We start from the raw sequence: 17,913 nt of genomic DNA on the forward strand, positions 1-17,913 counted from the left end.
CTGAAAGAGGAGAGCCTGCCTGCAGAGAGTGCTCTGACCACTGAAATTCAGGAGAGAGCTAGTTCCCCCAGTCTGCTGGTAGACAATAACAGAATCAGGAGAGGAATAAGCTCTAACCAGAGACAACTATAACAACTGACTCCAGAGATTACCACATGGTGAAAGGCAGACGTAAGAATCTTACTAACAAAAACCAAGACCACTCAACATAATCAGAACCCAATACTCCCACTTCAGACAGTCCAGGGCACCCCAACACACCTGAAAAGCTAGACCCAGATTTAAAGGCATATCTCATGATGATGGTAGAAGACATCGAGAAGGTCTTGAATAACTCACTTAAAGATATACAGGAGAACACTGCTAAAGAGTTTCAAGTCCTTATAGAAAAAGAGGAAAACACATCCAAACAGATAATGGAAATGAACAAAACCATACTAGACCTAAAAAGGGAACTAGACACAATAAAGAAAACCCAAAATGAGGCAATGCTGGAGATAGAAACTCTAGGAAAGAAATCTAGAACCATAGATGTGAGCATCAGCAACAGAATACAAGAGATGGAAGAGAGAATCTCAGGTGCAGAAGATTCCATAGAGAACATCGGCACAACAATCAAAGAAAATGCAAAAAGATCCTAACTCAAAACATCCAGGAAATCCAGGACACAATGAGAAGACCAAACCTACAGATAATAGGAGTAAATGAGAATCAAGATTCTCAACTTAAAGGGCCAGTAAATATCTTCAACAAAATTATAGAAGAAAACTTCCCAAACCTAAAGAAAGAGATGCCCATGAACATACAAGAAGCTTACAGAACTCCAAATAGACTGGACCAGAAAAGAAATTCCTCCCGACAAATAATAATCAGAACAAAAAATGCACTAAATAAAAATAGAATATTAAAAGCATTAAGGGAAAAAGGTCAAGTAACATATAAAGGCAAGCCTATCAGAATTACACCAGATTTTTCACCAGAGACTATGAAAGCCAGAAGATCCTGGACAGATGTAATACAGGCATTAAGAGAACACAAATTCCAGCCCAGGCTACTATACCCAGCCAAACTTTCAAGTACTGTAGATGGAGAAACCAAAGTATTCCACGACCGAACCAAATTGACACATTATCTTTCCATGAATCCAGCCCTTCAAAGGATAACAGAAAAGAACCAATAGAAGGACGGAAACCACGTCCTAGAAAAAACAAGAAAGTAATCCTTCAACTAACCTAAAAGAAGACAGCCACAAGAACAGAATGCCAATGTTAACAACAAAAAATAATAGGAAGCAACGATTACTTTTCATTAATATACTTAATATCAACGGATTCAACTCCCCAATAAAAAGACATAGACTAACAGACTGGCTACACAAACAGGACCCAACATTTTGCTGCTTACAGGAAACCCATATCAGGGAAAAACCCATATCAGACACTACCTCAGAATGAAAGGCTGGAAAACAATTTTCCAAGCAAATGGTCTGAAGAAACAAGCTGGAGTAGCCATTCTAATATCTAATAAAATCGACTTCCAACCCAAAGTCATCAAAAAAGACAAGGAGGGGCACTTCATACTTATCAAAGGTAAAATCTTCCAAGAGAAACTTTCAATTCTGAATATCTATGCTCCAAATACAAGGGCAGCCACATTCATTAAAGAAACTTTAGTAAAGCTCAAAGCACACATTGCACCTCACACAATAATAGTGGGAGACTTCAACACACCACTTTCGCCAATGGGCAGATCTTGAAAACAGAAACTAAACAGGGACACAGTGAAACTAACAGAAGTTATGAAACAAATGGATCTAACAGATATCTACAGAACATTTTATCCTAAAACAAAAGTATATACCTTCTTCTCAGCACCTCATGGTACCTTCTTCAAAATTGACCACATAATTGGTCACAAAACAAGCCTCAACAGATACAAAAATATTGAAATTGTCCCATGCATCCTATCAGATCACCATGGATTAAGGCTGAACTTCAATAACAAAATAAATAATAGAAAGCCAACATTCACGTGGAAACTGAACAACACTCTTCTTAATGATACCTTAATCAAGGAAGGAATAAAGAAAGAAATTAAAGACTTTTTGGAGTTTCATGAAAACGAAGCCACAACATGCCCAAACTTATGGGACACAATGAAAGCATTTCTAAGAGGGAAACTCATAACTCTGAGTGCCTCCAAAAAAAAAACTAGAGAGAGCACACATTAGCATCTTGACAGCACACCTAAAAGCTCTAGAACAAAAGTAAGCAAATTCACCCAAGAGGAGTAGACAGCAGGAAATAATCAAACTCAGGTCTGAAATCAACCAAGTGTAAACAAGAACTACTCTAAGAATCAACCAAACGAGGAGCTGGTTCTTTGAGAAAATCAACAAGATAGTTAAACCCTTAGCCAGACTCACTAGAGGGCACAGGAAAAGCATCCTAATGAAGACAATCAGAAATGAAAAGGGAGACATAACAACAGATCTTGAAGAAATCCAAAACACCATCAGATTCTTCTACAAAAGGCTATACTCAACAAAACTGGAGAACCTGAATGAAATGGACAAGTTTCTAGACAGATACCAGGTACTAAATTAAACCAAGATCAGGTTAATGATCTAAACAGTCCTATATCCCCTAAAGAAATAGAAGCAGTCATTAATAGTCTCCCAACCAAAAAAAGCCCAGGACCAGATGGGTTTAGTGCAGAGTTCTATCAGACCTTCAAAGAAGATCTAATCCCAGTTCTTCACAAACTATTCCACAAAATAGAAGCAGAATATACTCTACCCATCTCATTCTATAAAGCCACAATTACCCTGATACCTAAACCACAAAAAGACCCAACAATGATAGAGAACTTCAGACCAATTTCCCTTAAAATATCGATGCAAAAATCCTCAATAAAGTTCTTGCTAACCAAATCCAAGAACACATCAAAACAATCATCCATCTTGACTAAGTAGGTTTCATCCCAGGGATGCAGGGATGGTTCAATATACAGAAATCCATCAACGTAATCCAGTATATAAACAAACTCAAAGACAAAAAACCACATGCTCATCTCGTTAGATGCGGAGAAAGCATTTGACAAAATCCAACACCAATTCATGATAAAAAGTCTTAGAAAGATCAAGAATTCAAGGCCCATACCTAAACATGATAAAAGCAATCTACAGCAATCCAGTAGCCAACATCAAAGTAAATGGTGAGAAGCTTGAAGCAATCCCACTAAATTCAGGGACTAGACAAGGTTGCCCACTTTCTTCCTACCTATTCAACATTTTACTTGAAGTCCTAGCCAGAGCAATTAGACAACAAAAGGAGATCAAGGGGATACAAATTGGAAAGGAAGAAGTCAAAATATCACTTTTGGCAGATGATATGATAGTATATATAAGTGACCCTAAAATTTCCACCAGAGAACTCCTAAGCCTGATAAACACCTTCAATGAAGTAGCTGGATATAAAATTAACTCAAACACGTTAATGGCCTTTCTTTACACAAAGGATAAACAGGCTGAGAAAGAAATTAGAGAAACAACACCCTTCTCAAGAGTCACAAATAATATAAAATATCTTGGTGTGACTCCAACTAAGGAAGTGAAAGATCTGTATGATAAGAACATCAAGCATCTGAAGAAAGAAATTAAAGAAGATCTCAGAAGGTGGAAAGATCTCCCATGCTCATGGATTGGCAGGATCAATATAGTAAAAAATGGCTATCTTGCCAAAAACAATGTACAGATTCAATGCAATCCCCATCAAAATTCCAACTCAATTCTTCAAGGAATTAGAAAGGGCAATCTGTAAATTCATCTGGAATAACAAAAAAACTAGGATAGCAAAATCTCTTCTCAAGGATAAAAGAACCTCTGGTGAAATCACCATGCCTGACCTAAAGCTGTACTACAGAGCAATTGTGATTAAAAAAAAAAAAAAAACTGCATGGTACTGGTATAGCAACAGTCAAGTAGACCGATGGAATAGAATTGAAGACCCAGAAATGAACTCACACACATGTGTTCACTTGATCTTTGACAAGGGAGCTAAAACCATCCAGTGGAAAAAACATAGGTTTTTTTCAACAAATGGTGCGGGCACAACTGGTAGTTAACATGTAGAAGAGTGCGAATTGATCCATTCCTATCTCCGTGTACTAAGGTCAAATCTAAGTGGTTCAAGGAACTCCACATAAAACCAGAGACATTGAAACTTATAGAGGAGAAAGTAGGGAAAAGCCTCGAAGATATGGGCACAGGGAAAAAAAATTCCTGAGAAGAACAGCAATGCCTTGTGCTGTAAGATCAAGAATCAACAAATGGGACCTCATAAAATTGCATAGCTTCTGTAAAGCAAAAGACACTGTCAATAAGATAAAAAGGCCACCAACAGATTGGGAAAAGATCTTTACCAATCCTAAATCTAACAGGAGGCTAATATCCAAGGTATGCAAAGAACTTAAGAAGCTGGACTCCAGAAAATCAAATAACCCCATTAACAAATGGGGTATAGAGCTAAACAAAGAATTCTCAACTGAGGAATACCGAATGACTGAGAAGCACCTGATAAAGTGTTCAACATCCCTAATCATCCGGGAAATGCAAATCAAAACACCTTGAGATTCCAGCTCACACCAGTCAGAATGGTTAAGATCAACAACACTGGTGACAGCAGATGCTGTCAAGGATGTGGAGAAAGAGGAACACTCCTCCATTGTTGGTGGGATTTCAAGCTTGTACAACCACTCTGGAAATCAGTCTGGCGGTTCCTCAGAAAATTGGACATAGTACTACCGGAGGAACCCACAATACCTCTTCTGCGCATATATCCAGAAGATGTTCCAACCGGTAAGAAGGACACATGCTCCACTATGTTCTTAGCAGCCTTATTTATAATAGCCAGAAGCTGGAAAGAACTCAGATGTCCCTCAACAGAGGAATGCATACAGAAAATGTGGTAGATTTACACAATGGAGTACTACTCAGCTATTACAAAGAATGAATTTATGAAATTCCTAGGCAAATGGATGGACCTGGAGGGCATCATCCTGAGTTAGGTTAGGTTAGAAAAACAAAGAGCAAAGTGTGGACACTTTGCCCCTTCTTGGAATTGGGAATGAAACACCCATGGAAGGAGTTACAGAGACAAAGTTTGGAGCTGTGACGAAAGGATGGACCATCTAGAGACTGCCATATCCGGGGATCCACTCCATAATCAGCCTCCAAATGCTGACACCATTGCATACATTAGCAAGATTTTGCTGAAAGGACCCTTGATATGGCTGTCTCTTGTGAGGCTATGCCTGGACCTAGCAAACACAGACATGGATGCTTACAGTCAGTTATTGGATGGATCACAGGGCCCCCAATGGAGGAGCTAGAGAAAGTACCCAAGGAGCTAAAGGGATCTGCAACCCTATAGGTGGAACAACAATATGGACTAACCTGTGCCCCCTGGAGCTCGTGTCTCTAGCTGCATATGTATCAAAAGATGGTCTAGTCGGCCATCAGTGGAAAGAGAGGCCCATTGGTCTTGCAAACTTTATATACCTCAGTACAGGGGAATGCCAGGGCCAAGAAGTGGGAGTAGGTGGGTAGAGGAGTGAGGGGGGTATTGGGGACTTTTGGGATAGCATTGGAAATGTAAATGGAGAAAATATCTAATAATAATAATAATAATACAAAATAAAAATAAAAAATAAGAAAAATGGAAAAAAAGAAAAACAAACAGAAGAAAGAAGGAAGAGGAAGAAGAAGAAGAAGAGAAGGAGGAGGAGGAGGAAGAGTTTTGCCATATTTAGAAGTAGATGCTAGCAGAGATGTCATCAACACACTAGGAAAAATCCTGGTTAATTCATCAATATGTGCACACAACCCATGTGTATGGAACAGCTAATGAGTTTATAGCTGGGACAAAATGGAAAACCCAAAATACATCAATGAAGCACATGTGGTCACCATTGTATGTTCCCACATATTACACTGCCACATCACATTATGTAGAATTATATCGAAAGGAACTTCTCCAAACTGCTTAATTTAAAGTGGAATTCAAAAATGTATCATTTGCCTAATCCTTTTTCTATTTGACAAAAAGAGAAAGAGATGAAAGCTGAAAATTATTTCAGAGAAGGAAGAAAATAATTGGTAGCAATATAGTGTTTTCTTTACCTTTTTCCTTGTATTTAAGACAGTTTCACTATGCAGCTCATGGTCAACTTGAAGTTCTGATTCTCTAACCTCTGACCCCAGGGGCATGAGATTTCAGGCACATATCACCATACACTTCCTAAGCACCCATTGAAATCTAATGTAGTGAATGTATCTGACTGTATCATTGAAAAATGTTTTATATTGTTTCTTTAATGTTTTATTTTTATAATTTATTTATTTATTTTTTAAGATGACTCCTTATGCTCATTTATTTTTTTTGTTTTTTGATTTTTAATATTTTTATTACATATTTTCCTCAATTACATTTCCAATGCTATCCCAAAAGTCCCCCATAGCGCCCCCCACTTCCCTACCCACCCATTCCCATTCTTTTGGCCCTGGCATTCCCCTATATTGGGGCATATAAAGTTTGCAAGTCCAATGGGCCTCTCTTTCCAATGATGGCCGACTAGGCCATCTTTCGATACATATGCAGCTAGAGACAAGAGCTCCGGGGTTCTGGTTAGTACATCGTGTTGTTCCAACAATAGGGTTGCAGATCCCTTTAGCTCCTTGGGTACTTTCTCTAGCTTCTCCATTGGGAGCCCTGTGATACATCCAATAGCTGACTGTGAACATTCACTCCTGTGTTTGCTAGGCCCCAGCATCGTCTCACAAGAGACAGCTATATTTGGGTCCTTTCAGCAAAATCTTGCTAGTGTATGCAATGGTGTCAGCGTTTAGAAGCTGATTATGGGATGGATCCCTGGATATGGCAGTCTCTAAATGGTCCATCCTTTCATCACAGCTACGAACTTTGTCTCTGTAACTCCTTCCCTGGGTGTTTTGTTCCCAATTCTAAGAAGGTGCACAGTGTCCACACTTTGGTCTTCATTCTTCTTGAGTTTCATGCGTTTAGCAAATTGTATCTTATATCTTGGGTATCCTAAGTTTTGGGCTAATATCCACTTATCAGTGAATACATATTGTGTGAGTTCTTTTGTGATTGTGTTACTTCACTCAAGATGATGCCCTCCAGGTCCATCCATTTGGCTATGAATTTCATAAATTCATTCTTTTTAATAGCTGAGTAGTACTCCATTGTGTAAATGTACCATAATTTCTGTATCCATTCCTCTGTTGAGGGACATCTGGGTTCTTTCCAGCTTCTGGCTATTATAAATAGGGCTGCTATGAACATAGTGGAGCATGTGTCCTTCTTACCGGTTGGGACATCTTCTGGATATATGCCCAGGAGAGGTATTGCTGGATCCTCCGGTAGTACTATGTCCAATTTTCTGAGGAACCACCAGACTGATTTCCAGAGTGGTTGTACAAGCTTGCAATCCCACCAACAATGGAGGAGTGTTCCTCTTTCTCCACATCCTCGCTAGCATCTGCTGTCACCTGAATTTTTGATCTTAGCCATTCTGACTGGTGTGAGGTGGAATCTCAGGGTTGTTTTGATTTGCATTTCCCTGATGATTAAGGATGTTGAACATTTTTTCAGGTGTTTCTCTGACATTCGGTATTCCTCAGGTGAGAATTCTTTGTTCAGTTCTGAGCCCCATTTTTTAATGGGGTTATTTGACTTTCTGGAGTCCACCTTCTTGAGTTCTTTATATATATTGGATATTAGTCCCTTATCTGATTTAGGATAGGTGAAGATCCTTTCCCAATCTGTTGGTGGTTTTTTTGTCTTATTGATGGTGTCTTTAGCCTTGCAGAAGCTTTGTAGATTCATGAGGTCCCACTTGTCAATTCTCGATCTTACAGCACAAGCCATTACTGTTCTATTCAGGAATTTTTCCCCTGTGCCCATATCTTCAAGACTTTTCCCAACTTTCTCCTCTATAAGTTTCAGTGTCTCTGGTTTTATGAGAAGTTCCTTGATCCACTTAGACTTGACCTTAGTACAAGGAGATAGGAATGGATCGATTCGCATTCTTCTACATGTTAACAACCAGTTGTGCCAGCACAATTTGTTGAAAATGCTGTCTTTCTTCCACTGGATGTTTTTAGCTCCCTTGTCGAAGATCAAGTGACCGTAGGTGTGTGGGTTCATTTCTGGGTCTTCAATTCTATTCCATTGGTCTATTTGTCTGTCACTATATCAGTACCATGCAGTTTTTATCACAATTGCTCTGTAGTAGAGCTTTAGATCCGGCATGGTTATTCCACCAGAGGTTCTTTTATCCTTGAGAAGAGTTTTTGCTATCCTAGGTTTTTTGTTATTCCAGATGAATTTGCAGATTGCACTTTCTAATTCGTTGAAGAATTGATTTGGAATTTTGATGGGGATTGCATTGAATCTGTAGATTGCTTTTGGCAAGATAGCTATTTTTACAATGTTGATCCTGCCAATCCATGAGCATGGGAGATCTTTCCATCTTCTGAGATCTTCTAGAATTTCTTTCTTCAGAGACTTGAAGTTTTTATCATACAGATCTTTCACTTCCTTAGTTAGAGTCACGCCAAGATATTTTATATTATTTGTGACTATTGAGAAGGGTGTTGTTTCCCTAATTTCTTTCTCAGCCTGTTTATTCTTTGTGTAGAGAAAGGCCATTGATTTGTTTGAGTTAATTTTATATCCAGCTACTTCACCGAAGCTGTTTATCAGGCTTAGGAGTTCTCTGGTGGAATTTTTAGGGTCACTTATATATACTATCATATCATCTGCAAAAAGTGATATTTTGACTTCATCTTTTCCAATTTGTATCCCTTTGATCTCCTTTTGTTGTCGAATTGCTCTGGCTAGGACTTCAAGTACTATGTTGAATAGGTATGGAGAAAGTGGACAGCCTTGTCTAGTCCCTGATTTTAGAGGGATTGCTTCAAGCTTCTCACCATTTACTTTGATGTTGGCTACTGGTTTGCTGTAGATTGCTTTTATCATGTTTAGGTATGGGCCTTGAATTCCTGATCTTTCCAAGACTTTTATCATGAATGGGTGTTGGATCTTGTCAAATGCTTTTTCCGCATCTAACGAGATGACCATGTGGTTTTTGTCTTTGAGTTTGTTTATATACTGGATTACATTGATGGATTTCCGTATATTGAACCATCCCTGCATCCCTGGGATGAAACCTACTTGGTCAGGATGGATGATTGTTTTGATGTGTTCTTGGATTCGGTTAGCAAGAACTTTATTGAGGATTTTTGCATCAATATTCATAAGGGATATTGGTCTGAAGTTTTCTATCTTTGTTGGGTCTTTTTGTGGTTTAGGTATCAGAGTAATTGTGGCTTCATAGAATGAGTTGGGTAGAGTACCTTCTGTTTCTATTTTGTGGAATAGTTTGTGAAGAACTGGGATTAGATCTTCTTTGAAGGTCTGATAGAACTCTGCACTAAACCCATCTGGTCCTGGGCTTTTTTTAGTTGGGAGACTATTAATGACTGCTTCGATTTCTTTGGGGGATATAGGGCTGTTTAGATCATTAACCTGATCTTGATTCAACTTTGGTACCTGGTATCTGTCTAGGAACTTCTCCATTTCATCCAGGTTCTCCAGTTTTGTTGAGTATAGCCTTTGGTAGAAGGATCTGATGGTGTTTTGGATGTCTTCATGATCTGTTGTTATGTCTCCTTTTTCATTTCTGATTTTGTTAATTAGGATGCTTTCCCTGTGCCCTCTAGTGAGTCTGGCTAAGGGTTTATCTATCTTGTTGATTTTCTCAAAGAACCAGCTCCTTGATTGGTTGATTCTTTGAATAGTTTTTCTTGTTTCCACTTGGTTGATTTCACCCCTGAGTTTGATTATTTCCTGCCGTCTACTCCTCTTGGGTGAATTTGCTTCCTTTTGTTCTAGTGCTTTTAGGTGTGTTGTCAAGCTGCTAATGTGTGCTCTCTCTAGTTTCCTTTTGGAGGCACTCAGAGCTATGAGTTTTCCTCTTAGAAATGCTTTCATTGCGTCCCATAAGTTTGGGTATGTTGTGGCTTCATTTTCATTGAACTCTAAAAAGTCCTTAATTTCTTTCTTTATTCCTTCCTTGACCAAGGTATCATTGAGAAGAGTGTTGTTCAGTTTCCACGTGAAGTTTGGCTTTCTATTATTTATTTTGTTATTGAAGATCAGCTTTAGTCCATGGTGATCTGATAGGATGCATGGGACAATTTCAATATTTTTGTATCTGTTGAGGCCTGTTTTGTGACCAATTATGTGGTCAATTTTGGAGAAGGTGCCATGAGGTGCTGAGAAGAAGGTATATCCTTTTGTTTTAGGATAGAATGTTCTGTAGATATCTGCCAGATCCTTTTGATTCATAATTTCTCTTAGTTTCTCTGTGTCCCTGTTTAGTTTCTGTTTCCATGATCTGTCCATTGGTGAAAGTGGTGTGTTGAAGTCTCCCACTATTATTGTATGAGGTGCAATATGTGCTTTGAGATTTACTAAAGTCTCTTTAATGAATGTGGCTGCCTTTGTATTTGGAGCATAGATATTCAGGATTGATAGTTCCTCTTGGAGGATTTTACCTTTGATGAGTATGAAGTGTCCCTCCCTGTCTTTTTTAATGACTTTGGGTTGGAAGTCAATCTTATCAGATATTAGAATGGCTACTCCAGCTTGTTTCTTCATACCATTTGCTTGGAAAATTGTTTTCCAGCCTTTCATTCTGAGGTAGTGTCTATCTTTTTCTCTGAGATGAGTTTCCTGTAAGCAGCAAAATGTTGGGTCTTGTTTGTGTAGCCAGTTTGTTAGTCTATGTCTTTTTATCGGGGAGTTGAGTCCATTGATATTAAGAGATATTAAGGAAAAGTAATTGTTGTTTCCTGTTATATTTGTTGTTAAAGTTGGCATTCTGTTCTTGTGGCTGTCTTCTTTTAGGTTTGTTGAGGGATTACCTTCTTGTTGTTTCTAGGGTGTGGTTCCTGTCCTTGTATTGGTTTTTTTCTGTTATTATCCTTTGAAGGGCTGGATTCATGGAAAGATCATGTGTGAATTTGGTTTTGTCATGGAATACTTTTCTTTCTCCATCTATGTTAATTGAGAGTTTGGCTGGGTATAGTAGCCTGGGCTGGAATTTGTGTTCTTTTAGTGTCTGTATAACATCCGTCCAGGATCTTCTGGCTTTCATAGTCTCTGGTGAAAAATCTGGTGTAATTCTGATAGTCTTGCCTTTATATGTTACTTGGCCTTTTTCTCTTACTGCTTTTAGTATTCTATCTTTATTTAGAGCATTTGTTGTTCTGATTATTATGTGTCGGGAGGTATTTCTTTTCTGGTCCAGTCTATTTGGAGTTCTGTAGGCTTCTTGTATGTTCATGGGCATCTCTTTCTTTAGATTTGGGAAGTTTTCTTCTATAATTTTGTTGAAGATGTTTGCTGGTCCTTTGAGTTGAAAATCTTCATTCTCATCCACTCCTATTATCCGTAGGTTTGGTCTTCTCATTGTGTCCTGTATTTCTTGGATGTTTTGAGTTAGGATCTTTTTGCATTTTACATTTTCCTTGATTGTTGTGCCGATGTTCTCTATGGAATCTTCTGCACCTGAGATTCTCTCTTCCATCTCTTGTATTCTGTTGCTGATGCTCGTATCTATGGTTCCAGGTTTCTTTCCTAGGGTTTCTATTTCCAGTGTTGCCTCATTTTGGGTTTTCTTTATTGTGTCTACTTCCCTTTTCAGGTCTAGTATGGTTTTGTTCATTTCCATCATCTGTTTGGATGTGTTTTCCTGTTTTTCTTTAAGGACTTCTACCTGTTTGATTGTGTTATCCTGTTTTTCTTTAAGGACTTGTAACTCTTTCGCCATGTTCTCCTGTAATTCTTTAAGTGAGTTATTAAAGTCCTTCTTGATGTCCTCTACCATCATCATGAGATATGCTTTTAGATCCGTGTCTAGCTTTTCCGGTGTGTTGGGGTGCCCTGGACTGGGCGAAGTGGGGGTGCTGGGTTCTGATGATGGTGAGTGGTCTTGGTTTCTGTTAGTAAGATTATTACGTTTACCTTTCGCCATCTGGTAATCTCTGGGGTTAGTTGTTATCGTTGTCACTGTTTAAAGATTAGAGCAGAAGCTGTGTTCCACTCACCAGCAGTCTCAAAATCCTGTGGCGGGGGTCGTGGGTAGCTGGCGGTACCCCGGTGCTGGTCCAGCCGGAAGATGCCTGTGGTCCTACTCAGGCCAGTTTTCTGCTTCCCTAACTAATGCAGTCTCTGGTCCTGCGTGCAATTGGATTGGAGCAGAAGCTGTGTTCCACTCACCAGAAGTCTTAAGATCCTGTGGCGGGTGTTGTGGGTAGCTGGCGAGTGTCAGCCGACCCTGCGCCCTAGCTACCCTGGTGCTTTTCTGACCGTAAGAGGCTTGTGGCCCTACTGAGGCCGGATTTCTGCCTCCCCAACCAAAGCAGTCTCAGGTCCCGCGTGATTGGACTGGAGCAGAAGCTGTGTTCCACTCACCAGCAGTCTCAAAATCCTGTGGCGGGGATTGTGGGTAGCTGGCGGGTGTCAGGCGACCCTGCGCTCAAGCTACCCCTGTGCTGATCCAGCCGGATGAGGCCTGTGGCCCTACTCAGGCCGGTTTCTGCTTCCCTAACTAATGCAGTCTCAGGCCCCATGCGCAATTGGATTGGAGCAGAAGCTGTGTTCCACTCACCAGAAGTCTTAAGATCCTGTGGCGGGTGTTGTGGGTAGCTGGCGAGTGTCAGCCGACCCTGCGCCCTAGCTGCCCCGGTGCTTTTCTCTATTTTTATAATTTAATGTTTTAATGTTCAGTCTATATTTCTGTGCTAACTAATGGTTGCCTTTTTAAACAGAAAAACAACACTGGCATGAAGTTTTCTCTAGTGTGTACACTATTACGTGAAGGTTTAGACAGCCACAAACACCCTGGACAGATTCCCCGGAAAATATGAAGGGCAACTATATGAAGAACTTAGTTAGACACAGTGTCTTTCTGAGACCTGGGTTCCAAACACAGTAGCTTGTTCTCTCGTATTAAAAGAACACATCTTTAATTGTGAGGGTGTTCATGGTAGATCAGCAGGGCCAAGTCACTTTCTCAGGCCATACAACTATGAAGTGAAAAGTACTTGCCATCAGACTAGTTTCTCAGGGTTTGAAAGGATTTGCAATCGGACATGTGATTTGCTTCAACCAATAGAAAGTTTCCAGGTATGAAATTTTCAGATCTATGACAAATATCTTTATGGTTGGGCTTGTGCTCTGTTTTACCTGCTAAAAACATGCCTAATTCACACAACTGTTTCTAACAACAATATGAGGCCACATGGCATAGAGTGCAGCTTGTACCACCTGCTGGGCCCACGAACTCATAAGTTAATACCTTATACTGTGCACTGCTGATAACATAATTATTACACATCACAGATTTAGACAATTACTTAATACAATCTGTGCCCCCTCACCATTGTCCTATTGCAAATAATAAATATATGATCAATAGCAGAGATTGCTTAAATAATTTAAGTCTCTCTCTTATAGTAAGGCTCTTCCTCTTCCTCCTGCTCTTTCTTCTTTCCCTTTTTTGACCCCTTTCTCCTCTTCTCATCACCGTCTTTTACCCCAACGTTTTCACCTCTTTCTACACTGCATCTTGTTGTATGGCCCAGGCTGGTTCTGAATTCTCATCAATGGTCTTCTAGTATTTCAGATGTGTGCTAACATGCCTGGTTTAGGTTATCCTTTTGGTGGAAAAGAATAGGAGATAATTAGCTTGGTTTAAAATAAAAACAAACTTTTCCTCAGCAGGTTTTTGGACAATTAGCTTCCCATTTTGTAATGTGACCCATGCCCATAGGAAGGACTGACCACATGGAAGGAAGAGGAAGCTGTGGTGGCAGAGCAAGGACTTTGCAAGGTAAAAACTAGATTCATTTAACAAGAATCAACACTTTTGTGAAGGCTTTCATCCAACCAGTATTGGTAGGCTGTCAACAGGCCATTTGTGTTCTCCAGTCTTGAACCTTGTCAGCCTTGACTCAACTGTTTTGAGGGAGGCATCATCTTCACCAAAGCCTCTGGCACCAACTTTGGCTCCTCTGGCTCAAGAAGGAGACAGCATAAGCCTGTATACCTACACATGAATGTAATTGTGCATGTATGTTTCGGGAAGGCTGCAGTTACTGATGAAAAAGGAAACTCTCAGTACCTGGTCCAAACTCAGGAGAAAATGAAACATAAATGATCTCTTGATAGGCCATGTAGTGATATATAAACTTCAGGGCTTCTGGGAACTTCCTCACTGTTCTCAATGTATTTGGTTACAGAACCATCTTTTTCCGAGGAACTACACAAGGTCTATACACATTTAAAATTAGGTCATAACCAAGCCATTGGTGGTTGAACTTTTTTATGCACTTCTGTGAATGTATATATCCTTTTTGGCAAAGTATCTCATAAAATCCTCTGTCCACTTTTTAAATTGAGCTGCTTGTTTTCCTACTTGGGTTTTGGGAGTGCTTTAGGTATCCAATAAACAAAGCCTTTATCAAATGCATGTAGCCATGAAGAAGGTGTGCTAATCCATGTTGGTGATCCCAGCACTCAGGAGGTGGAAACAGGAAGATCAGATCAAGACCTAGTTTGGTCACACAGGAAGACTGATGTGAAGCTAGGCTACATGAGACCCTTCTTATTAAAATAAGCAAACAAATCAAACACATGTCTTTCACATTTTTTCTCAGTTTCTATTTTGTCAACTGGAAATTAATAGGATGCCAATGTTTTCCTAGTGGGTAAGACTCTATTTAGCATCTTCCATTTTAATTGATTAGAGGGGCATAGAACTTTGAAATTCTGTTTCAAATGTAGGTGCTAGTCAGTCCCTAGGACCTTTGACAAACTAGTGTGCTAACTTGTTTTTATATCAGATTGACATAAGCTATGATCATCTGAGAAGAGGAAACGTCAACCGAAGAAATAAATACCTCAATCAGACTGGCCTGTAGGCAAGCCTGCTAATGATTTTATTGGTTAATGACTGAAGTGAAAGAGCCACGGAGGAGGGGTAATGTTGCCCCTGGGCTGGTGTAAGAAAGCAGGTTAAGCAAGCCATGAGAAGGAGCAAGCCAGTAAACAACACTCCTCCATGGGGATTGCATTAGTTTCTGACTCCAGGGTCCTTCCTTGAGTTCCTGCCCTGACTTCCCTAGATGATGGACTACAAATGTAAGATAAAATAACCTGCCTGCAAGTTGCCTTTGGCTGTGGTGTTTTCTCCCAATAATAGAAAAGTAACCAATACTACAAGAGGGGGTCTTACATGCACTTGTGTGCTATGGTAATAGCAGGGAGGTAAATGCCACCAACTATGATAAAGGATCACATAAACAAAATAATGTTTCAAGGAAGGTAACTTCAAAATATTCCATTTGGTTCAGGAAACCAAGAATAAATGGACACACTTTTTCTTTTCCTTTCTTTTGTTTTTCTGTGATAGGATCTCAGAATATATAGAACGGAGTGGCCAAGAACTTACTATGTAGACCAAGCTAGCCTCAGAACTCATGGATATCCACTGCATCAGCTTCCCAAGTATTAGAATTAAAGGCATTTACCACCAGAACTGGCATGGGCATACTTTTAACCAAGTGTGTTACTTGGCTGGAAAGTATTGTTTAAACTGTGACAAAGGGGGAAAAAAACCTTTATTTTGCATGTGTCTCAATATGTACTGGAGCTATTTAACAATTGTAATTGAATGTACTTAAAACATTGGTTGTTCATTTCACAGTTGGTTTTTAACCACTATGAAATCATTCATGTTTCTCACACATTAATAAGTTACCATCATCACTGATTTTTGCTCAGAGAACAACTTGATTGACACAATGAATGCTCACACAGTTGAATAAAAAAAGGACAAAACAGCTCATGCCTGGCTGAACACAGAGGTGTAGCCAATGTTAGCTTCTTCATGAGTTCTTTCTTCCACCCTTCTCCACCTTTTTTCTACCCTTTTAATTCCCTAACACTAGAGAGGAGAGAAAAAAATAGAAAGGCAAGGAGATGAGGTTATCATTAGACTACTTCCTGCTGACTAGGGACGTTGAGTTCCTTGGGGCAAGTTTGATTTTCACCATTTAATTTTTTTTCTTCTTCTTCCTTCTTTTCACATGACCACTTAAGAAAATTGTGACCAACAATAACCCACAGCAACCAAACAACAGCCCACCCCACCTCTCAGGGCCCTAGCATTTACGTATTCTAAAAAGTCCTCAGAATACAAAGCATCACAAAATCACAGTAACGATCTGCAGCTGGCAAAAATCACACCCCTGCTAAATAAAGCAAGACAAACAAGACAAATCATAGTTAGCTGCTGTGGTCAGTGAAGCAACTCTTTATCCCACACCTAGGATTTAAACAAAACATATTCTTATAATATTCTGGGTTTTATTTTTAAAGAAATCAAAATTCTCATTACACAAGGGTCTCTCCTCTTCTTCACCTTAGGGATGTGTTGTGTATCTAGACATAGGAAGAATGACAGTCCTATGTCAGCAAAGGACTGCTCATATATTGTACTGTTGATTCATCTCTCACCCATCCTAGGGATCTTGCCAGCAGTCAGCAGAGAGCTCATATCCTGGGTAATCCATGTAATAATAAACACTGCTGAGCAATCCAACAGAAACACAAAGCTAAACTACCACACATTGACGGGATGTTACCACCTTTCTAGTACTTTCTAGTAACTTGAGATGGTGTCTCTCTAGGAAATTAACACATAGGCTGGAGTTCTCTCAGGTACTCCCAGACATAGAGTCACGTATCTTTGGGGACCAGCCTTGCTTCTTTATTCCTTTTACCCACATCTTTGTTCCACATGAAAAAAGCATAACCATTCCAGATTGTAATCTAAACAAATGCACTATTTCTGATTGTCACAAAGAATTCCTGTACAGAGTCCACCTTAGTTGCCTCAAGATTAAAAATACTTTTTAAAAGTTTTAAGAGTTATTTATCTTTATTCCATCTCTGTAAATATTTTGCCAACATCTTGTGTACCTTATGAATGCCTAGTGCCTGCTGATAGCAGAAAGAAGTTTTGGATCTCTCCTAGCCAGTGTTATATGCTGTGAAGAGACACCATGAACAAGGCAACTCTCAAAGTATTTCATTGGGACTTGCTTACAGTTTTGGGGATTTAGTTGATTATCATCATGGAAGAAAGCATGACACCATACAGGAAGACATTGTGCTAGAGGAGTAGCCAAGAGCTAATGTGATGAGGCAAAATAATGTAGAGGTTCCTCCATCTTATATTCTTGATAATGCCATTTCAAGTTTAACTGGAATTTCATCTCCTTGATGGAGAATACCATGGAAAACTATCCAACTCTACTCAAGAAGCCAAAGGCTCTAGTTAACTTAGTTTCTGTTAAAACGTCCTCTTTGTATGAATCTCCTCCCCCAAATAACTGCTTATCTAAGTTTCTGTTAAAATGACTTGCTTCAAACTGCTTCCTTCTTCAAAGCCCCAACATATGGTTGCCAAACAGATTGCCAGATTGTGGTTTCTGCCTTTAAAAATGCTATGTTCTGAACACTCATGGCTATACCCACAGAAATCTCAGTGAGCATGCTTCTCTCGTGTTAGAGAAGATTGCAAAGTTAGCTAAGCAATTAGAGAGTTTGTGAATAGAGGTAGAAGTGCTCGGGAACCAAAAAGAGCCGGTGGGGGTATAACTGCTTATATTCTCACACTCATGGTGCTCCCCATGTTGCTATTGAGGCATGATAGGAAGACAGGAACTATTATGGGAACATGAGAAGAGGGAGCCAT

The 17,913-nt window shown here is 39.5% G+C and overlaps 1 protein-coding gene across 1 annotated transcript in view; it reads right to left on the reverse strand.

The window, feature by feature from the left end:
• Window positions 1-17,913, reverse strand: part of Cldn34 (claudin 34) — a 37,395-nt gene that overhangs the window by 11,162 nt on the left and 8,320 nt on the right. The gene's annotated exons all lie outside the window — the stretch shown is intronic.

Source organism: Mus caroli, unplaced genomic scaffold (assembly GCF_978045245.1).
Source record: "Mus caroli unplaced genomic scaffold, Mus_caroli_1 scaffold_5, whole genome shotgun sequence".
Taxonomy (NCBI): domain Eukaryota; kingdom Metazoa; phylum Chordata; class Mammalia; order Rodentia; family Muridae; genus Mus; species Mus caroli.